At 51.1% G+C, this 22,957-nt stretch overlaps 1 protein-coding gene across 2 annotated transcripts in view; it reads left to right on the forward strand.

The window, feature by feature from the left end:
* TEPSIN (TEPSIN adaptor related protein complex 4 accessory protein) overlaps window positions 1–22,957 on the forward strand; it is a 389,886-nt gene that overhangs the window by 329,312 nt on the left and 37,617 nt on the right. The window lies entirely within an intron of this gene.

Consider the following 22,957-nt stretch of genomic DNA (forward strand, 5'->3'; position numbering starts at 1 on the left):
TTTGAATAGTGTTGAGATGGACTTCCAAAATCGAGCCTGGAGAGTGGATTATGGGAGGCCAACATGTTGTGGTGAAAAGACATTAAAGTCTAGCCAAGCCTAAACCAGCATGTAGCAAAGCGGTAGGGCTTAGTTAGGAGGGGTGTGAGAGTGGTCTCATACTACAAGGAGTCTACACAAAACAAAACCAATAATTCCAGTAGACTGGTAAGTACATACCATACAATGATGTATTAGGCCTTTACAATACACACTAACATACTAAACCTCTAGGCAAACATTTTTCACACACTTACTATAAAACAGATATATAAATTCATCTTTAGGAGAAGTTAAAAAGCATTTGATACAATAACCAGTGTAAAACAGATCTGTTAAGTAGTATAATGATTAAAGATCAATAGAATCACTTAAGAGGAACCATAAAACAGTTCCTCTCACTTAGTAAGTTGAGCCCTAACATGGTTTGGGGCTTTGCGCCATAAAGTCACCAGTATCAAAGCTTTACTTTTCAGGTAGGTATACTATCTGATTGGACGATGCCAGAGATTGATTCAGAAGTTCAAAAAGGTAACTAAAGTTCAGGTAAGTAGCTCACTCAATCCCATACACTAGGATAGGCCTAGTAAGGAATCCTTGACTAGGTTTCCATCAGGAAAGAGTGAGATACGAACAGGACTTTACACCCATGTAACCGTATGGAGGACCGGAGGCGTGGTATGTTAACTTACCCACTGACTTTAATTTCTCCATAGACCCCTGCAGAGGTTCCAAAATCTGTTGGGAACTCACTTTTATGTGCTTGGTCCGCTTGATGAGTGCAGAGGTCACTTTCAGACACAGGATTTAGTTTCAGTCAGTCACGGTGCTCAGATCTCGTTTCCAGGCACCTCCCAGGTAACACCTTTGCGAAGAAAAGATAGACTTCTGTGGAGCAGGTGCCCTTAGGGCACCTCTTCGGTGCAAAGAAGATGGATTGCAACAGGGGTCTGCAAAGTCCGGTGGCTACAGGCGATCTTCAATAGACTAACAAAGGAGCAGACCCTGAACTGATTCCGTTGATGCAAAAAGGCTGAGAATGCAGGAGCAGGCATCTTGTAGTACAAGCTGAAGATCTCCAAGTTCCAAGAATGCACTCTGAACGTTGACAGCTGCAGCAAGGTAGCCCAGGAGAGAGGTGATCAGGCCACTAGTTGGTCCAGGAACAGTTCTGAAGGATTAAAGGGCATGGGACCTCATGCAGGGGTGAGGACTGCTTGCTCCCACCAGTCCAGGGGTCAAAGAATTGATGCATGCCTTTTTGAGATAAGGCTGAGTGGAAGGGCTTCACCGAGACTTTACTAGAGTTGGTGCTGGACAGCTGCAGGAGTCATCCTGTGGTCATCAGCTGGCTGTTCTTCTTTGTCAGGTGTCTTGGCCGAGAGGGCAGGAAGAAGGCCAAAGAACAGAATGGCAAAGGACAAGCAAATCTCTTAGTAGCAATTTGTGATCAATGGAAAAGTGCACAAGTAAAAAGTTGAAAACTCTGTAGGAAAACATCCACTGCCACCAGCCCATCCTGGACACATTGCATTTGTAACCCAAAAGTCACAAAATAAAAAGATACAACTATACGAAGTATCATAACCACACTTCACTTTAGGGCGATGTGTGACGTTGTAAAAATACAAGAAATCCATAAAGACAGGCATAGTCTCTCAGCACTGATAGTCTTACGGACTGATCAGTCCCTCCATAAAAATTAGCACAAAGCAATTAAAGTAAAGCAAAAGGCTTTACTTACTTTCAAAAGTCAGATCATTATTGAAAACAAAGTAAAAAGAAAGGGTGTCCCATAAGTCTATGCAAGGCAAGCAGCAGAAAGAAAATATTGTCTAGCAAATAGGACTAACTTTTAAAAGAAAAAATGTATATAAGCAGACAAAGTACAATCACCCACAGCACCTGACTCGCAACCTACAGCTTCAAGAGAATTTGTACCATACATGCTTTTACATCACCATGTTCACAATCCTTGTAGATAATCATAAAATACAAAAATCCACCTTATTTAGTATTTCAAAAGACCAAAAGCCCTCAGTCTTGTAAGACACGTAAAATATTCATTATAATGTGTGATGATTCACTAGGTGTCGTCACTTCTCCCAAGGGGGGGTGGGAGGAGCCCCTTCTCATGAGGCTAGGGAGGTGAGGCTGCTGTCCAATATTTCCTCCTAGTGGTGGTTTAATGCAGGAGGACCTCATGGGGAGGGACTCCCCTACTGGAGATGAGGATGCCCACCTGGGTGGTAGGTGGCACTATACCCTCCTTCTGACTGATACATCCATGTGCTATTGTAATATCATGCTAGTTTCCCCAACTGAGATCATCTGAGACATAAAGATTAATATCCATGTAAGTACTGAGATGAGGTGGCCCCAAGGAGCCATGAAGAGTCACCCATTGAACAGGAGGAAACGTTGTAGTGCTCCGCAGTGGAGTGCTTAGGTAAGCAACATTAAAATCGGCTCGGTGGAAGAAAGAACAGGCCAGCCAAGAAGAACAGCACGGGAGACAGTCCAGCCCGGTAAAAGCAAGGAAGACGCAGAGAATGCAACAAAGAAGCTGGAAGCCGAAAGCAGTCACCCGCTGGAGACTGGAAGCAGGCAACGAAAATCCTTTGCCCGATTATGTGGAGCTGGTCGGGAACATGGCAGGAGGCTGAGAAGCGGTGGCGCGACCTTGTAAGGCTGGACCATGTGGTCCTGCAGCCGCACCTACAGCGCCGGCTTGGAGGACGGGAGTGAGCCACATGGAGCAAGAGCCGCAGAGACACAGAACCCCTGTGCAACGCTCCCAAATGAAGAAAGACCCCAGGAAGAACCGGCAGACCGTCCCGAAGCCAGTGAAGGTAACCGGTGTAACACAGGAACTAGAAGGGGTGTAACGTTGGAAAAGGAATGCAAGCTGATTGAAAACAAAGATACTAGTAATCTCCCTCATGGCAGTACTTGGCAGGAGAGGGAACCAAGTGGGCCTAGCACAAGTGGGATAAAGGCAAGGGTTTGGAACCCAAGAAATTGAAGGGTCTGGGACCCTGTCCACAACTGCAGTGGGGTAGAGAATCTCACTAGCCACCTGGGAAGGGTCTGGCACACTCTCCACAACAGCAGTGGGGGAGAGAAGCCTGCTAGTTACCAGGAAAAGGGCCTGGGTCCCTGTCCACAATCAAAGTGGGGGAGAGACGCCCATTGGCCACCAGTGAAGGGTCTAAGGCCCTGTCTACAACAAAGAAGCACCCATTGGTCATATAATAAAAAGTCTGGGACCCCAACGGAAAGACACTAAAGCTCAGAGGAAATCTTCATCACTGTAGAGGCAGAGATAAGTCCACTAGCCACAAGAGAAGGATCTGGGATCCTAACAAGATTTGGGACCTTGTTGAAAGCAAGTTGCAAAGGCAAAAGTGTCTATCAGTCTGGAAGCAGTGTGATAGAGACGCCAGGGGAAGGGTGTGATTCCCCCTGGCTTTGTGATTGAACTGTGGCAAAAGCAGACCAACGGAAGGGGGACATTCTCTTGGTCCTGAAATAGGAGTTGATTTGGAGACGGCAGGGAAAGGGAGTCATTCTTCCTGGCCTTGTTTTGCATTGTATCAAGATATACCAGCTGAAGGGAGTCATTCCCCCTCGTTTTATTAGAGGTTGTGCAGAACCACACTAGGATAATGGTGACATTCTCCTGGAGAGAACATTGTGTAAAGACGTCTAAAACCTGCAAACCAGGGACATGGAGTCATTCAAGAAGCAGGAGAAATGAGTCACTCTCCTTAAAGATTGACCCTAGCTAGTTTACTCTTTAGTTATATAGTGTGAGGGATAGGCGTAGGTTTTTGTCACAGGGCAGTGGAATCTACTATGATGGACATTCTGACAGGCCCTTTAAGTATTCGTTTTGAGGGAGGGAAACCCCTCTTAGAAGTTGGGGATAGTCAAGACCTCTGCCATTTCCAAAATAAGTCTATAACCAAAATCACGTCATCTTTGTGTCGATTTCCTTCTTTGACACCCTTACAAATGTTGAAGATTGTGCCCAGATTGCAAAAAACCTTGGCATTCTATTAGAAACTGAAAAATTATATTTTCTCATTAATGCAAATTGACCATAATTGAATTGCCACTCATATCTGGAACTCTGTCTGATTTCAAAGGCCCTGTAGTAGTGTTCTGGCCTCTAGAAAATCCTTGAGAACATCTGCTCATTTAAATGTCTTTTACTCCTACGTCCTGTCCCCTTTCCTCCATACTTATGGGAAATTCCTCTGTCCTGTGGGACGGGACCGGAGCACTTCTGTAAAAGCATCCAAAATGTTGCATATTTTTTTAGTCCTTCTTCTCTTTCTACACAGAGCACGGCACACGGCCGTAACGCAGCCCATCTCGGCTCCGCTCCGCGCATCGCCCATCAGTCCTTTTCTCCGCTAGTTCGGGACTGGACGCACTTGCATCCGCGGAAGATTTTCTGCCTTTTTTTCTCCTCTCTGGCTCTCGCTAGCAATTGTGTACTAGTCTGTATATGTCGTTCAAACAAGACTTCCCAGATTGTTCATCGTGTCATCAACGCTTCACGAGGGCGGATCCCCATCCTCTTTGTTTAGAGTGTTTGGGTCCGGATCACCGTTGGGACTCCTGTTTTTATTGCGATTCCCTTTCAGTCCAGGCACTTCAACGTCGATTGGAGCGGTGGGAGGAGGTGTTTCGACGTACTCCTCCCTCGCATTTTCAATCTTTTTTTTTGAAAATCAAGTTTTATTAGGTTTCACACATGTTACAACAATGCAGAACATATTTAAACATGAATAAACAGGAAACCAGTTATAACCTATCACTCCCCATCCCCCACCAGTTCAAGTTCTCAATAATTGCATATTTGACGGGTTCCGAAAAGAGCGTAGCAATGTCTACATGATGTGCACTTAGCACGCCGGAGCCATGGGCCGAGCTTTGAGGGACTTTAAGTTGGACTAGTGAACTATGGCCCGAGGGCCCCAGTGGGCAGTTCCATGTCGCAAATGGCCCGTACCTTGGCTACCCATGCTTTTTCCCTGGGAATTCCGGGGTTCTTCCATTTTTGTGCCAGGCAGCACCTGGCCGCCACCAACATAACCTGCAGCATGTGGTCATGGGTATTTTCGTGATCATCTCCAATGTCAATTCCGAAAAGGAGAAGCCAGGGGCAGGAAGGCCGCTCCACCTTAATTCATGTCAATACCTCCTCCCAGTACTTTTGGACCACCGGGCACCTCCACCACATGTGAATATAATCCCCCCTTTCGGTCCTACACTTCCAGCTATGTGGGTCGTACCCTGGCCTCATTCTAGCAATCCTCTGCGGGGGGGTAGGGCCAGCGATGCAATACCTTGAGGGCCTGGTGGCGATATTGGAGTGTGGCCGTGGAACGATTGGCCCGCCTACACATCTCCCCCCATCTCTCGTCATCGATTTCCTCGCCCAGGTCCTTTCCCCATTGTGTGCGTGCAGGTGGGGGGGTCTCTTGGGACAGAAAAGAGGAAGAGCTTGAGGCCGGATATTATTCCCTTGGAGCCCCTCGCCGAAAGGAGGAGTTTTTCAAAGTCTGTGAGGTCTCTCCTAAGGGTGTTTCCCCAGGATGGTTCGGTTAGGACTCCCTTAAGCTGGAGATTGCGAAAGGGGGACAGGGTGCCTATCCCCAGGGCCTCTTCCAGATCTTTCAAGGGTAAGAAAGAGCCCCCCACCCAAAGGTGACCAGTCCTGCTAAGGCCTGCCTCGAACCACGTCTGGTACGCCGCTGGCTCTGCTATCTTGGCCAGGAAGGGGGGGGGGTGCAAATACAGCTCCATGGGGAGGGCCAGGTTGTGAGCCAGCGGTAGTAACCCCCTCCCTCCTTCCATAGGGACCACAGCACTTTTAGGACTGGGTGATACAAGACACTTCTAGGGATCTTCCTCCTTGGGACCCAGAGGCATTCTTCTATGGTGACGGGCGCAAGTGGCCCGTTGTCCATGGCTACCCATTGTTTTTTCGTACCCGGGGAAAAATGGTCGACCAGGACCCTCAATTGGGAAGCTCTGTGGTATGTTTCAAGGTCAAGGTATCCCACCCCTCCATCCTCCTCCGGTCTGGTCAGCACCTCGTAGGAGATTCTATGTTTTTTACCTGACCAGAGAAAGTTGAGGAGGACTCGCTTCGTTTCCTTGAAACATGTTTTGGGGATAAGCACCGGGAGCATTTGAAAGAGAAATAAAAACTTGGGAAGGATTACCATTTTTATGAGGTTGAGACGTGCCATCCAGGAGAGCCCCGACCCTGACCATCGCTCTGTCATTCCTGATTGCTGACCATAGGGGGGGAAATTAGCCGGGTATAAGCCCTCGGGATCACGGGTGACCTGGACCCCGAGGTACCGGAATCTGTCATCTCTCAGCCTAAAGGGGAGCCCCTTAACAAAAGCCATCTCTGAATCTGGTATGTTTCCCCCTATGAACGCCACCGATTTCTCAAGATTAACTTTGTGCCCTGATAGGTCCCCATAGCGCGAAAGGCCCTGCAGCATTCGGGGGACTGTTTGGGATGGGTTTGTGATATAGAGTAGTGCATCATCTGCAAAAAGGCAGATTTTGCACTGTATCTCTCCGACCTGTACTCCCCTGATGGCCGCATCGTTACGGATCGAGATTGCCCATGGTTTCATTACGAGTGCGTAGATTAGTGGGGACAAAGGGCATCCCTGCCGTGTACCACGCTCCAGGGGGAATATCCTCGACTCAGTCCCATTTGCCACCAGTCTAGCGGAGGGGGAGGAGTAGAGCGCGGAGATCCAACCTAGCCACCTCGGGCCCATACCCAGAGTCGTGAATACCTCCCTCATAAAAGCCCAGCTGGCCCTGTCGAAGGCCTTCTCCGCGTCAAGGGCCAGTAGAAGTGCGCCTTCGTCGCGGACCCCTCTCGAGGCAAGCACATGGAGCGTCTTCCGCATATTATCGGAACCCTTCCTGTTCAAGACAAATCCCGCTTGGTCGGGGTGTACCAGGCGCGGGAGGCAGCCCTCAAGTCTGGTGTCCAGGATTCTAGCAAAGATCTTAGCGTCCGTGTTGAGGAGTGAGATGGGTCTATAGGACCCACATTCCGCCTGGTCTTTGCCGGGTTTGGGTATAACAGTGATGAGGGCCTGCAGAAATGTCGGTGGGATGCACTCCCGATTCCTGATCTGGTTAAACAATTTGGCCAGGGGCTTCAGCAGGACGGGTTGGGTCTACTTGTAAAAATCGGCTGTATAGCCGTCATCTCCCGGTGCCTTTCCCACCTTCAGTCTTTTGATGGCGCCCTCCTCCTCCGAAATCTCTCTCTCCAGGCCCTCTAGCTCCATGTCGGACAGCCTAGGCAGAGGGTGTTCTGCCAGGTAGGCGCGGATGTCCTCCAGTGATTCGCCTGCCTTTTTGGAATAGAGTTTGCTGTAATAATCAGCGAAACACTCCACTATTTCCTCACGGCCCCCATGAATCCCGCCCACTCCATCCCTGAGACGAGTGACTCCTCTCTCAACCCTACAGCCCCGAGCCCTCTGCGCCAGTAGGGTCCCCACCTTGTCTCCCCGTTCGTAGTACCTCTGCTTAGTATATCTCATTTTCTTGTTAACTTCCCCTATGAGGACCATATGGAGTTCCTGTCTTTTACCCTGCATCTCCTCCAAGAGAGCCCCACGATCAACCCCTGGGAGGCCCAGTCTGGCTCGCAGAGCGCCCAGCTCTGCACAGAGTTTACCCTCGATTCGGTCCCTTTCCCGTTTACGTCTCGTGCCCTCCGCTATGAGAAGGCCCCTGAAAGTGGCTTTTGCGGCATCCCACACCATGGACATATCCATCTCACCGGTGTCGTTTGTCTCAAAGTAGGCCAACATTTCCTGTGCCATGAAATCACGAAATACCGGGTCCCTGAGAAGTGTATCATTACAACGCCATCGGGAAGATCTTGGGGAGATGGGCACTGACCAATTAGCTATGAGTAGTTTGTGGTTCGACCAAGTTAGGGCTTCCACTTTCGGCTGTTGTGCCACCCCGTTCCCCTCTTCCGGAATTAACAAAAGGTCAATTCTGGTGTAGGTGCAATGTGGGGGTTATAAAAAGGTGTACCCACCCTGGCTCGGGTTTGCTTTTCGCCAAACGTCCATCCAATAATGCTCTCTTAGGCAGGTCTGCAGGGCCAGATTAGCCTTGGAGATGCCCCTGGGTGTCCCCCCTCTCGCAGACCACCAGTCAAGCCTCGGGTCCATTGATCAGGTTGAAGTCCCCGCCCAGTATCATGGCTCCCTCTACCCATTCATCCATGACATGGAAGACCTGGGTGAGGAAATGTATTTGTTTTGAGTTGTGCGCGATAGTGTGGCCAGGGTAATGCGCTCTCCCTCACAGGTTCCCTCAATGCCCAGGAAACGACCACCAAAACCCCTCTTGGTTTCTATATCTGTGAGACGGAACGCCCTGCTCAGGAGGATTCCCACCCCTTCTTTCTTGGAACTTCTATGTGAGGCCCAGTAATTGCACCCAATGTCTTTCCCCTTGATCTTCGATTCCCTACCTTGCCTGTAATGCGTCTCCTGTAGGAAGAGAACCGTTAGGTGTTGCTTACGAAACATGTTGCTCGTGAGAGATCTCTTATCCTGGGAGTTAAGGCCCTTGACATTCAACGTGCCTATCTTTGCTTCAATCATTATCATTTTTCGTTACGTGCACTGAAATCCCCTCCAAGTGTCTGCTACTCGGAGCCCGTTGCAAAAGAAGTGTCCATAGTTTGAGCTGGTTTTCCCCTTCCCCTCGAGCCCCGCGAGGTGCATCCCTCCTCCCTCTCCCCTCCTCCCCCCTCACCCCCTCCCCTCCCCCTTACCCATTTTGTGGGGCGTTCAACGCCGGGTCCCCGGGTGGGGATGTGACTGGCAACGAACCACCAGGGTCGCTTCCCTGGCCCCGGGAAAACAATTTCTTAGGTGTAGCGCTTTCCAACATGCTTTTCTTCGTTAAGTACCGGCCCTTTCTGATCCGCGGTGGGGAACTGGCTGTAGTGTCTCCCTAGCCAGGCTCCCCCCGGCCTTGATACTTGATCGGGCCCCTTTGCCCCTGACGTGGCGTGTCACGGCATGAGGCCTGGAGAGACACCGACAGTTGTCAGTGTGGAGTCGCCGTATAACTTTCTATGAAACCATACAACAGCCTCTAAATGGGCAACACTTCAACCCTGACCAAAGTCAATTGAACAAAGAACTCCCCACTGGTCGTGGGAAAAACACACTATGACCGGCGGGCTCCATGAGTCATTGCGTGCTCCCGTGGGATGTAGATCAAGCCTTCTGCACAGGAAGGTGAGCCTTGGTTGCTGCTTGTGCACAAGAAGGTGAGCCTTGGTTGCTGCTTGTGCGATCATATAGTGTCCCCTCGGTCTGTGGGTGGATATTTGGTTTTTCGAAATTTGCGTGAGCCTTTGACTTTTAGCTTCCCCTGGGAGAGGTCTGGGCCTCGAGGGGCACGAGGGTGATCTCCGTCAGTTTCGTTCCGATTTTCTGATGGTCCCCCGATGTCGCCTGTGAGATCCTCGGTGGCCCTTCGGATTTCCGCCTCCGTGACTAGTTGGTACCTCTGGCCCTGCCATTCGAATGCTAGGTGAGCTGGGTGGCCCCAGCGATAGCGTGTCCCCTTTTCTTGTAGCCACCTGGTGATAGTGCCGCATTTCTTTCGCATCTGGAGAGTGAGGGACGAGAGATCCTGGTAAATCGTCACCCTGGAGTTACCATGTTGAATATCCCGTAAGGTTCTCGCTCTCTCCAAAACCCTAGCCTTGTCCTTATAGTACTGAAATCTTGCGAGAACTGAGCGTGGGCCTCTACTCCCCCCACCTCCCGCCAGCCCGATGGACCCTGTCAAGCAGGAGAGTCTCCCCAGAGTCCGACCCTAGGACAATTCTGATGATGTCTTGGATTTTGCTTTCAAGTCCCACTGGGGTCTCTCCCTCTGTCTCCTCAAGGCCGAAAATTCGGAAGTTGTTCCTCCTCTCCCGGTTTTCCATATCGTCGACCTTGAGCCGGAGGTCCTCCTCGCGCTGTTGCAGTTCCTGAAATCTAGTTTCCATTTGCGCCTCCAGGATGTCCGTCGATACCTGGTTGCACTCGACCCCTTCTACCCGATCCTCCAGTGTTGAAACCTTGGCCGTGAGGTCAGCCAATTTGGCCCCCATGTTCGTCCTCATACCCTTAATCTCTTCTAGGATCGTTTGGATATTGCACTGCATGGCATTCATGTCCGGGGGTTGCGAGGCTGCAGGGCCAGTCTCCATTTTGTAGGACCCAGGCGTGAATTGGTATTGCACAAGGCTCTCCCTCCAGTTCATGGGGTATCGATAGCACCAAGCTATAGGGTTCTCCTGAGGTGTCCTCCGGGTGAGTCTTGGGGGGGCTAATATAGCTTAGGGTATCGCTCTATTCCCCTGTGATGTGGCGAACCCTCTTGCCGGTACCGCGGGTGCAGGGAGGTGGGCAGTGACCAGTTGGCTATGGAGGGCCCCAAGGGAGCCCAAGGGGGGAAGCGCTGTGTCTCACCTGCACCGCCGGTGTGTGGAACTGAGCGTCGCTGGTGGGCAGGAGGCCTGGAGTAATCTCGCTTTACTGCAGAAGGCGGGGTCCACGGACTCCAGCAGGGGAACGCTCCCCAAGGGGGGGGCGCGGGAGGCGGAGAGGCCCAGGCACGCTCCCGCGACGGCCTGAGCCTTCTCCGGTGGTCGGGTGGGCTCTCTGCCACTAATCCGGAGCCCCGTGGGTGTCTTTGAGGCGGTGGTCGGGCGTGGAATTGTGGGCCGTTGAGGTGGTACCGAGGTGCGCTCCCGCGTCGGCCCGGGCACCGACGAATCACTGGTTGTGAGAGCAGAGGGGGGAGCACGGGCCCCCCAGGCGCCCCGGGCTGGGGTAAGTATAGCAGTGGTTCCCCCGTATCCCCTATGTTGGGGGCAGGTCACTTTTGGCCTCCAGTAATGGATGAGCCGGTCGCTGGCGGCTGTTGCAGCTTCTCAGAAGGCCCGCCCGGCGTTGGGCCCTGTGTGCTGTTTGCGCGGGCCGTTCCTCCTCTCTGGTGGGGTCGGATGACCTGCCGCATCCGGCGTGGGGCCTCCTCTGAGATGTCCGGAGAGGCGGAGGCCGTCAGCCGTGTGGCGGCCGAGGGAGGATAGGGGGCTCCTCACCCTATGTTGCGTGGTCTCCGCCTTGGTCGCCAGGCACCGTCCGTCTCCAGCGGTGGGGGGGGTGGCATAAGCCGCTGGTGGGGATCTCTGCAGGGCCCGCCCGAGCCGTCGACAGCACCTCAGGCCTCGGTGCGCAAGTCAGAGCGGGTGGGGAATTCGACTCCTCCCCCCCACTACGCGGCCAGGTGATGTGCGGCTCCCGCCCGGGGCCTTCCCTCAGGTGCCAGGAGGAGGGGGGGTCGCCGATCACATGTCGCTATCTGGGGTACGGGGGCATCTCCGAAGTCCGGACAAGCTTCTGGGTAGTCCACAGCGGTTCCCCTCCTCAACGATTGCTGGTAGATGGGGTTAAAAAGCATTTAAGGCATGTCTATCTGTGGGTTTCCCGGGGCCATACGGGGAGCTTGAGATTCAGGCGGCCATCTTGCCCGCGCCCCGCATTTTCAATCTTTTATCGACGAAAAGAAGAAACGCCCAGCAAGTTCTTTACTTTTTCAGAGCACCCCGGCCGGGAGACACCTTTCCGGGTTCTTCCCGGGCCGGGAGGAGCGTCGACCGCTCTATCACTGGGGCTTGCCCCGAGGTGCCTTCTGGGCCTAATAATTGTACCAGAGTTTTCTCCGAGGGTCTCTGTAAGGGGCCTGTAGATACCGGAGTACGCTCTGAGGCCCCTCCTGTGGGGGCTGTTTGTAGACCTAGTTCTACTGAGTCGTGGGGTACCGGAGCTCACTCTGAGGCCTCTTTGTTGGCTTCCCTCAAAAGTACCGGGGTGCGCCCCGAGGCCTTGGTTGGGCTTGGTGTTACCGAACGGATGTTCGAGGCCCGCGCTAGTAAGGCTGTGACTGGACTTGGGTCCGAGGACCTGCGTACAGAGGCTAAGGAAACCAACATTTCTGAGGGGCCCGACAAGGCCTGATCGGTGAAAGCTGTTTCTCATCGTTCCTGCTCTTGTGGCGACACCAGAACTGTTCAGGGGGCAAGGAGTGGAAGTTCCTCCTTTGCCGGCAGTGCCGAGGTCCTTCCTGTGAAGGCTAGTTTGGATATTGGTATCTCGCAGAAACATTCCAGGCCACATAGTACTGGCTCGGCCGAGGTTCCTTGTGTGAAGGCTAAAATGAAGACTGCTGATCCACCGACGGGGACGCCTGCCTCACTTCAACACGTGCCGCAGTTCCCCTCAGGTGACGGCAAAATGGCAGCGGTTCCCGCCACAACCACGGCGGCCATTTTGGGCGCTTCCCCTACAACTACACCATCGGCCTCAGGTGTAGGAGTTGGTTCTGTGGGTGAACATAAGATTCCTTGTGCGCATCCGTTTTGTCCAGTTTACGACTGGAACGCTCGGATGCCCCTTCCGCACAATATCTCGTTGCCTGTGGGTTCGGCACCCTTGTGGACACTTCTGGGGATGGGCCTGTTTGGCAACCCTCCCCTCTGCGTCCCTGGAATTATCCTCCTCATGAGAGGCCTCCTCTGGCAGCTCCAAAACAGTCTCCGGAGGACGCCTTTTTCGGCAAATTTCAGACGCTCATGCGTACCGACCCCATGAGCGAGTATTTCAAGGGTCTTTTTAGGGAGATATGCCCGCCTACGACTCCGGCTCCACCCGCTCCTCCGTTGGTTCTGCCGGCACCGCCCTTTCCTACGGTGCCTCTCCCGACCCCATTGTCTCCCGTGAACAAGGCGGTGCCTGACACGGTCCAGCAGGATCCTGACTTGTCGGAGGAGGTGCAGGGGGATCAGGACAGCGAAGACCAGCCCCGCTCTATCAGAGCTTTACACGACCGGGTACTGGACATGATGTGCCTATTGGATGTTCCAGTGCCCGAGGCACCTGCTCCGCAGGAGGGTGTGCTTTCGTGGACGTTCACCCTGTCTCCTTCGGAGCGTACCAGCCTGTTCTTGCAGAAGGACGTCTTGGCCGAGGTCCGTAGGGTCTGGGAAAAGCCACACTCTGGACTTTTCGTCAATAAGAAAATTGACGCGCGATACAGGCTGCATTCTTAGGAAGAGGTGGCCCTATCATCTTATCCGCCCCCCTCCTCCACGGTGGTGCCTGCGGCCACTTTACAGTCCAGGCCTGCAGCATTCTCTTCTACGACGGCTACTCAGGTCCTGGGGTAAGAGGACAAGCTCCTCGACTCCCTTGGAGGAAGATTTTCGCTAACTTGGCCTTGCAGCTCCGGCAGGCCAATGCAAAACTGGTGTTAGCAGGGGCGAATATGAAGATGTGGAAAGGTCTGTCGGAGTTTGAGGAGTTCATTCCGGTCGAGAAGCTGGAAGACTTTAAGGCGGGATTGTCCGATGCCAGGGTCTTGGCCCAGGATCTGCTGGAGGCCACGGCTCATCACGTCAACACTTCGGCTCGGGGCCTTATGCTGGGAGTTGATACCTCTCGACAGGCGTGGTTGCATGCCACCAAGTTCTCAAAGGAGGTGCTTGACAAGGTGTTGGACCTGCCGTTTGACGGTAAGGAGCTTTTCCATTCCACAACGGATGTGGAGCTGACCAAAACGAAAGACAGCACCCAGACAACTAAGTCCTTGCCCGTCCTGGTTAGAACTCCTTTTAGAACCCAGAGACCATTGTTGCAAATGGTTTCAGGGGTTTTCTCGACCGGAAATCCCGCAGAGTGGTACCCCTCCGTGTAATTCCCGCCGGAGGCAGCAACGGACTCGGTATTTTCTCCCGCTCCTCAGCCTCCTCCTCAGGTTCAGGTGGTAACACCACTGAAAACCTGCCAAATGAGGGTTTTCTGCCGCTTGCACGAGACCCCGGTGGGAGGACGCATTGCGTCTCATTGGGAGGCGTGGCAGACCATCACCGAGGACAGGTGGGTCTTGTCAGTCGCTCGGCTGGGCTTGCGCTTACCCTTACCCCGTACCCCACCCTTCAACCCTCCTTTCCAGCTGTCGTGGTCATCCTCCCTAAAAGCCGAGGTTCAGAAACTGCTGCACCTCAGTGCTGTGGTGTCACGATTCCTGCCCCCAGCCCTCCGGTATATCAGGCTGGAGCCAGGTCACGGCCACCTAGTCGGCCCCTAAGGGCCTCTCCATCTCCCCAGACACCTATTTGGACTCAGACTTGGCGCCTTTGGCACCAAGCTCACACAGTCCTGAGATCCACTTAGTATTGGACTTGCGATGTATTATGGGGCAATGGATGCCCCCATGTAATTCAGTTCCTTGAACTGGATGAGCGGTCTAGTCTTTCAGGTGTGGCTCAGCCCAGGGATACCTGGAATACCTACAGACTATTTAAACCACACCCGGCCTGAGAAACATGCTTTGCGTTCCTCTGCACCTGCAGCGTGACACTCACCGTGCTCGGATCTCCAGAAGAGGCCCATTTCTTTCTTCAGCGCCAGCGCACCTGCAAGAATAAGAACTTTGTTGCCAATACTCACCTCGAAGAGCATCCAACTTCTGTCCAGCTCTTCCCAGTCTTGCGGATTCCTACGGCAGAGTCATCTCCATCTCGGCACGCCGCGCCCTACCAAAGGGGAGAAGAATAGAAGAAAAGACGTTAGTAAGCATTCTGCAATACTTGGCTCTCTCGAATTTGCAAATAGAGTTTAATCCTTACCTGAACTCCCGTCGATCGGACAACTTCTGCTCCGGAGCATCCTGAAAAAGGGGAAAAGACACATCAGGTTAGCGCATAACATTTAAGAGGCAGCGCACATCACACTTTCTCACCGCAGCTCATCTCCTCAGCTCGCTTCCATGCTGGGTTACTGCGGCACCTAAAAGAACACGGAAAAGATGAACATTGGTTAGTGCGAAGGAAGCCAATAAGCATCACACTCCGCATTCCTACTTACTTCAGCAGCGCATCACCATCCTCAAGACCTTCATTACCTAAGGAAAGAAAGACACAGTATTAAAGGGACTAGAGCCATCAGATCTTTTGTAAGACTCATTCCAATTAACGGTCGGGCTGAAGCCGCAGCAAGCCCCGTCTGCCGGGCCCGTGCCAGTGAAGCAACTAGGCACCCTCCAGCCCGCATCACCCAACGCACCCCTGCATCGAAGGCAGGATCGAGGGTGCCCCACATCAAAAAACAAGGTGAGGAGAGGTCCGGGGGAAGGTTGGGACCCAGGGAAGAAAAGGGGGGGCCAGACAAGCAAGACCAATAGGGAATTGACCTCTGATAATACTGTGTTTCAGGCACAGTGCTTGGTTGAGCAATTCCAGGGAAGGGTTCGAAGTGGTCGGAAGTCTGGACCGGCTGAGTGGCGTCCCCGTGGATATCAGGTGAGCGTTACATGTGGAACCCGTTCCCCTTGGGGAACGAGGGGATGGCTTCTACTCCTGGCTGTTTACGGTGCCCAAACCCAATCGGGCTGGCCTGCGCACCATCCTAGACCTTTCCCAGTTCAATCTTTTCCTACCCCAAGAGAAATTCAAGATGATCACGCCCGGCCAGATACGGTCCGCCTTGCAGATGGGCGATTGGCTCAGCGTGGTGTACCTTCAGGATGCGTACATGCATATTCTGATCTGGAATCCACACAGGAGATATCTCCATTTCTCTGTGGGAGAGGAGCACTTCCAGTTTCGAGTGCTTCCTTTTTGGCCTCAACTCAGCGCCGCGTGTCTTCACGAAGATGATGTCGGTGATCGCGGCCTATCTTCGTCTGCAGGGTATCCATGTGTATCCGTATTTAGACGACTGGCTCTTAAGCAGCCCTTGCCCGTTGAAAGCTGCCTGCAATCTTCAGTCTCTCCTCCAGCTCCTGTTCCACCTCGGGCTGTCGGTGAACTGGCAGAAATCTTCCATGACTGTCTCTCAGGACTTGATTTTCCTGGGTTTTCGCTGGAACACGATCGACTGCACAGCGTACCTGACCGGGGGCAGAATGGCGGATCTGTTGGCCACGTGTCAGATGTTTGCGCAGTCGGAGAGCATGTCGGCCTGGTGGTTTCAGAGGCTTCTGGGCCTCATGGCCTTGTGCGTATTGGCTCTTCCTCCTGCTCGTCTCAAGATGAGGCGGACTCAGATGGCTCTTCGGAGTTCTTGGCGTCAGGCTGTGGATCCGGATTCCAATTTGATAATGATTCCGGCATCCAGGAGAGCGGACCTGGAGTGGTGGTCGTCTCTCAGCAACCTGTCTGTGGGGGCGGGTTTTCGGACCCAGCCCCTATGGTGACGGTCACGACGGACTCCTCCCTTCTAGGGTGGGGTGCGACATTGGACCTTCTTCAGGTCTCGGATCTTTGGTCGCCTCAGGACAAGCTCCTCCACATAAATCATCTGGAGCTTCTGGCGATCTTCCTAGTGCTCAAGGCGTTCAGACCGATCATTGCCAACAAAGTGGTCCGTATCCGCATGGACAATGTGGTGTCAATGTATTACATCAACCAGCAAGGGGGCACCAAGTCTCCCCCTCCCGTGGACCTGTCCATCCAGATTTGGGAGTGGGCGGTTCGTCATGGTGTCTGGCTAGTTGCAGTACACATTCCGGGCCAGCTGAATGTCACGGCAGATGCCCTCAGTTGGCGGACGATGGTCAGCTACGAGTGGGAATTGAAGGCAGAGATCCTGTCATGGATTTTCCTGCGTTGGGGCACTCCGGAAGTGGACCTCTTCGTGACAGCGGCAAACAAGAAACTTCCTCTGTATGCCTCCAGAAACGGGCTGGGAGCCTCCTCTCTGGGGGATGCTCTCGAGATTCCATGGCACAACATGAGAGCTTATGCTTTCCCGCCTATGCCTCTGGTTCATCAGACGATTTGCAAGCTGAAGAACTCAGTGAACTGTTCCCTTCTACTCATAGCCCTGTGGTGGCTTGCCAGGTTTTGGTTCTCAGAACTTCAACACCTGTCGGTGTATCCACTGATCAGGTTACCGGTGACCCCCGATCTTCTTCACCAGGGGGATCAACAGCTGTGGCACCCTTCCCCACAATCGCTCAGCTTGGCGGCATGGTGCTTGAGTTCAAGTCTTTAGAACATCTTAACCTGTCTGCGGATAACATGCATATTATTCAGGCAGCCAGGAAGCCCTCTACTATGTCCCAGTACAGAAGCAAATGGCTCAGGTTCTGTCATTGATGTCTACACAAACAACTGGACCCAAGGGCGGCTACGATTGACATGGTACTGTCTTTTGTATCCCACCTAGCAGAGTCGGGAATTCACATTCTGTCATGCAGAACTTATCTTTCGGCGTTATCTGCCTATCTATCTATGGACCAATGCTCTTACTCTCTGACTAATCCAGTGGTTAAGAGACATTTCGCAGGCTTGACGCGCCTGTGTCCCCGATTCGTAGTCTGCACCCGTCGTGGGATCTAAATGTGGTCCTCATGGCGTTGTGCCATAAACCCTTCGAACCAATGGCTACGGTGGACCTCAAGCACCTGTCGTGGAAGGTGTCCTTTTTGGTTGCCATTACCTCAGCAAGGCGTGTGAGTGAGCTCCAGGCTTTGTCGGTGGAGCATCCCTTCTTGGTTTTTCAGAAGGATAAGGTGGTCCTACGGACAAACCCTTCTTTCCTGCCGAAGGTGGTCTCTGATTTCCATCTAAATCAATCAATCTCTCTGCCTGTCTTTTTCCCGAACCCTGCTTCAGAAGCGGAAAGGGTTCTGCACTGCTTGGATGTTAGAAGGGCTCTTAAGTTCTATCTGGACAGAACTTCCGAATTTAGGAGCTCTTCTCAACTGTTGGTGACCTTTGGTAATCCACAAGGTATGCAGGCCTCTAAGGCGACCATCTCCAGATGGATCGCTTCCTGTATTACGGAGTCTTACACTGTCCAAGGACTGCAGACTCCTAAAGGCATTCATGCACACCTAGTGCGGGGCAAGGCAGCCCCAGTTGCCTTTCAGAAATATGTCCCCTGGGAGACCATCGCTAAGGTGGCTACTTGGGCCTCCCCATTGGCTTTTTGTAAACATTATTGTCTAGAAATGAGCTCCAGGTCTGATGCTTAGTTTGGTCAGGCTGTGCTGAAGAACCTTTTTTAGTAAGGGATTTTCCATCCAACCGTTTTTCCTGCTTGGGAATCTTCCATAAGTATGGAGGAAAGGGGATGGGACGTAGGAGTATAACTAGGTTACTCACAGTAACAGATGACCAGGTTACTCACCGTAGTGACTACCTTACTCCTAGTCCATAGTCTCCTTTCCTTCATACGCCCGCCCTCCGTCCCCTCTAATAAGGTTCCTCTGTTATTGCTTATAGGTCTCTGACCTGGCGATAGAAAAGGACTGATGGGCGATGCGTGGGGCGGAGCCAAGATGGCCGGGGTTACGGCCACGTGCCGTGCCACGTGTAGAAAGAGAGGAAGGACTAAAAAATTTTGCAACATTTTGGATGCTTTTTCAAAGTGCTCCGGTCCCGTCCCACCAGACGGAGGAATGTCCCATAAGTATGGAGGATAGGGGACTATGGACTAGGAGTAAGGTGGTCACTACAGTGAGTAACCTGGTTAATCTGTTACTTTGTCAATAAACCTATTGCAGGTTCCTTTGGTAGTGAACTACCACCACTCAGATTTACTTTCTTATGAACATCCGCCCCTTTACCATCTATAGATCATTTTGTATGTTGGTTCTTTGTTGTGCAGATACCAAAGAGGTATGAGGATTTTTTGAGATGTCGATGTCCTCATCTAGGTCTTACCCATGGTCTCTATGCCAACCTTTAATGTGCAGCTGCTCTTGAATTGGGAAAGGAGACAAGTATCTTATCCATTTTGGAGATCAGCCCTTTTTCCATTGGACCTGTAAGGATTAAACGCGCAAAAAATGTTAAAGGTCAGATTATAGCTGTAAGCAGCTCATTATTGAGTTGCTAATGTCTTCTTTCAAGTGGATAAAAGACCTAAATTCCCCCTTGGAACAGAAGTGTGTAGCGAACGCTGATCCCTCTTCCTTAAATTCTCTAGTCCTATAGGATTGTGGGGGAAGTGTGGATACCCATGTACTTGCATTAAAGGGCCTGTGAAAGTTGTTAGTTTACCTTTGATACTAATTCTATCACAGAAATACATTGTTGTTTTCAGTGCAGGTAACTCGTATACTGCTTTGGCATCAATGATATATGCCTTAAAGGAGGATCACTTGTATCATCCTCCAATTGTTTCTATGCTTTAGGGTATGAGGGTTTAACCACTCACCTAACCCTCTCAACTGTGTGGCCTGGAAATAAACCTGTGACTCGCCCATTCGCAATTGCAGGGTATACTGGGCTTGCAGGGTATCCCAGAGAGACTCTTGGGACACCCTGCACTGTGCCCAAAGCGCTGCAGCCCAGGATGTGAGAAACCCCTTACAAAACGTAACTGAATGCACCAGCCTGTACGCGGCAGAGCAAGGATGCTATGGGGAGTGCTAACAAGCCTATCGGGGAACCCTCCCTGGATTACCCTGTGCCAAAACATACGGGAGGGTGTAAACACATATCCCCCATTCTTGGGGTGAGGATACACTCCGTGTGGCCTCAAAGACAGAGTCCCAAGTAGGAGAGGGGAAGAAACCCTGGTGCAAGCACATACAGTGTCACGGTCGGAGTAGATGACCCAGATAAAACGGGTCTCTGTGTGAGAGTGACCACAATGAGAGAGCCCGCGCAAGAGACCTGTGTCTGCTGCCTTGGGGAAACGCCCAGAAGAGCCAAGCATGACGAAGGCACAGACAAGGAGTTCATCTTTGCAAATCCAATAGATGGAGCCAAAGAGGCACAGTACAGGCCATAGCGACATCTCTTTTGGACATTCCCCCTCACGAGATGCATGTTTTGGACTACAACCCTGGCCAGTGGGCTCACATGCAGCTCGGGGGCTTTATCGCACAAGCCCTGCCACAAAAGCCTTATGTGGCCACTGGGATGGGTCAAAGAACACTGCCCGCTGAAGCAGCGGAGTCATTAATGACGTGTTTAAAAAAGCTTACTGCAAGGTCCGGCCATTTGCGGACCTAATAAAAGAAATATTACCCACTCCATTGCTAACTGCAGCGTCCACACCATACGTGAGTGTACCCAGACAGCAGCATTGCAGACCATGTTGAGGCAGACCACCCTAACAGATACCACAGTGCCCCTAGGATCAATTGAACCAACTGTCACTCGAGCGACGCAAGTTGCGCCAGCAAAGGCTGAGGAGGGCGAAGACTAACAAGAGGAAACATCCTCATCCAACTGTTTCATGACAGAGTATGGGACATAGTACAATTTTTGCAACTTCCCATAGTGGAGTCCAGAGTACTCTGAAGGTCTTCGAGACGCCAGGGCTATGCTGGAGGTGCCTACATTGACACTACTTCGAGAGGCATATGCCTTGGTATCAATCTGATTAGAGGTGTCTGGCTGAAAAGCACAAAGCTACTCAATGAGGTACAGGCTTTTCCTTTCAATGGCATAACATTTTTCCATCCAACCACTGATTAGTTGTCAAAGGAAAAGGCGCATAGTCTCATGGCAAAAAGCCTGTCAGCAATTTTCAGGCTGTACAGAAGACCAGTATATTCGTGTATCACCTAAAACTGCAGCGCACTAGTAGCAGTTTCAGAGGGGGCCAACCAAGGCAGGTACAGAAGGGGCCAAGCCTCAGGACAACTACCCAAGAAAATGAGGGTGGGAAAAACTGTCTTACAAAAAAAGTTTGTCACAGACAGACAAACCTATAGTTTGACACGCCGAATGGCCCAGCAGCATACACCACCTGTAGGTAGAATGATTTTCCCCCATTTACCATCTTGGCGTGCCATAACTTCAGACCCATGGACCTTGTCAGTTCACGCATTCAGGCTATCGCCTTCCAATCCCTTAATCCCCTTGCACATTCTCTCCCCCCAACATTTTTCAGCAAAACTGTTGGAAGGTTTTCTGAAGCTAAAGACGTGGATGCCATAGAGGTGATTCATTTAGAGAGTCCTGTGCAGTGATACTTTTTGCTCTTTTCTTTTTGTGCTCTCAAAGAAGGACAATGTTGGGATGAAGAACCATTCTTGATTTATCAAATTTCAATGATTACCTCCATACGGAGAGATTCAAGATGCTGACTCCTGGACAGATCCTGACAGCCTTGCTGGAGAGGGACTGGTTATGCAAGATTGCATCTTCCAGATGCATACATGTACATACAAATTTGGGCACTGCACTCCCTTCGATTTTTACTAGAAGGGACTCCCTACCAGTACAAAGTACTTCCATTTGGTGGCACCACAGGTTTTCACGAAAGTAATGGATGCCTTTATGTAGCATCTTCACTTACAAGGAGTACTGTAGGGGAGGCATGGTATCACAAGTATGACACTGACACAATGGATACAATTTGTAAAACCTTTATTGAAAATTTTGGGGCTGGAGAAACTCCTACTTTGCCCTAGAACTAGGATGGGAGTAGTCTCGACCATCAAACGATAAACAAAACAGTCCTGAATGGAAGGCCCCGGTCTCCATCAAACACTAGGCATCCAGGAATCCTTCCTCAAAGACATAGGCAAAAATAAATCAGGCGCCCGGGAGTTTTTCTCAGCAGTCTTTATAAGATGAAGTTACAAGACACATTTCAAAAACAGCACTCCACACATTTTGCCTTCAACCTGCTTATATAGGCTATGTGGGTGATGCAACATCCTTATTCAAATGACTACTTTGGCTAGAGTATGCTTCTGATAGGTCCTTTTAGCCATAGAAAATTACTCCTCTCTGAGTGGATGACCTATCTGGTGCACACCAAGCCCACATTAGCATAGTAGGCATAAACTATTTTCTCTGATTCACAAACCCGATAAACTTATTGTTAGACTTGGCCTGACACGCTATGACAGTTCTCAACTCCTACCAAAAAAAACTCATTACACCAATTTCTACCCCTTATATGATTTTTGAGGTCATGCCAGGTTAGTGTCTTATACTGTGGAAAAATAGATATGCTCTATTATATAGTACCAATTAATACGGCTGGTCTTTCCAAATAGTCTGTAGAATGCACACCGTGCCCTTCTCATTATGAATCTTGTCTGCTTCTCCTGGCAAGTTCCAATTTTGTCTAACAAACCCTATTATCTCACTGCGAGATGCTGCCAAAGACTATCTCTTAATGTATCAGCCTCTGCTGCTTGTCTGCATGAGTCATGGTTTTTCCACACCTGCCTTAAAACTAGACACCATTTTGTACTTGAGGTATCGATTTTGAAATATATTTTGCCTGTCATTTTATTAATTTCTTCAGAGAGCTATTATTTATTTATTTAAGCATTTCTCACCTTGTATCCCTTATTCATGATATAGCTTTATACATTTATGGTATGTGTGTAATATTTAAAGCACCCTTCACTTCCCGGGTCATTCAAACTCAACTATGCAAAGTGCCATGTGCCCTTTTTACCTTAAGTAAAGGCACTATAATCAGTGTTCAAAAGAATAAATATGGTTGAACCAGCTCTCCTCCCCATGTTAGACCTCACCGAGTAAGGCTGTCCCTGTAGGCAAGATGACACACTCTGGCGCGGTTTCCAACACAATAAACAGTTCCTAAACATGGATTGAGGCCTGCCTGGCCTTCCACGGTAAAGTACTGCCAAAATGATGCTTCAACAAAAAGTTCACAAAGGTCCTGTCCCGCTCTGTCGGGCTCAGACCTTTCACCACACAGTTCACGTAGGTCTCACTCTGCCGAGCTCAGACCTCTCATGACAAAGTTCAACACAAACCTGCAAGGGGGCTCCTTTCCCCAAGCTGCTTATACTTTGTGAAAGTGCCCCCGCA

Source organism: Ambystoma mexicanum, chromosome 3q (assembly GCF_040938575.1).
Source record: "Ambystoma mexicanum isolate Mex_15411 chromosome 3q, UKY_AmexF1_1, whole genome shotgun sequence".
NCBI lineage: Eukaryota > Metazoa > Chordata > Amphibia > Caudata > Ambystomatidae > Ambystoma > Ambystoma mexicanum.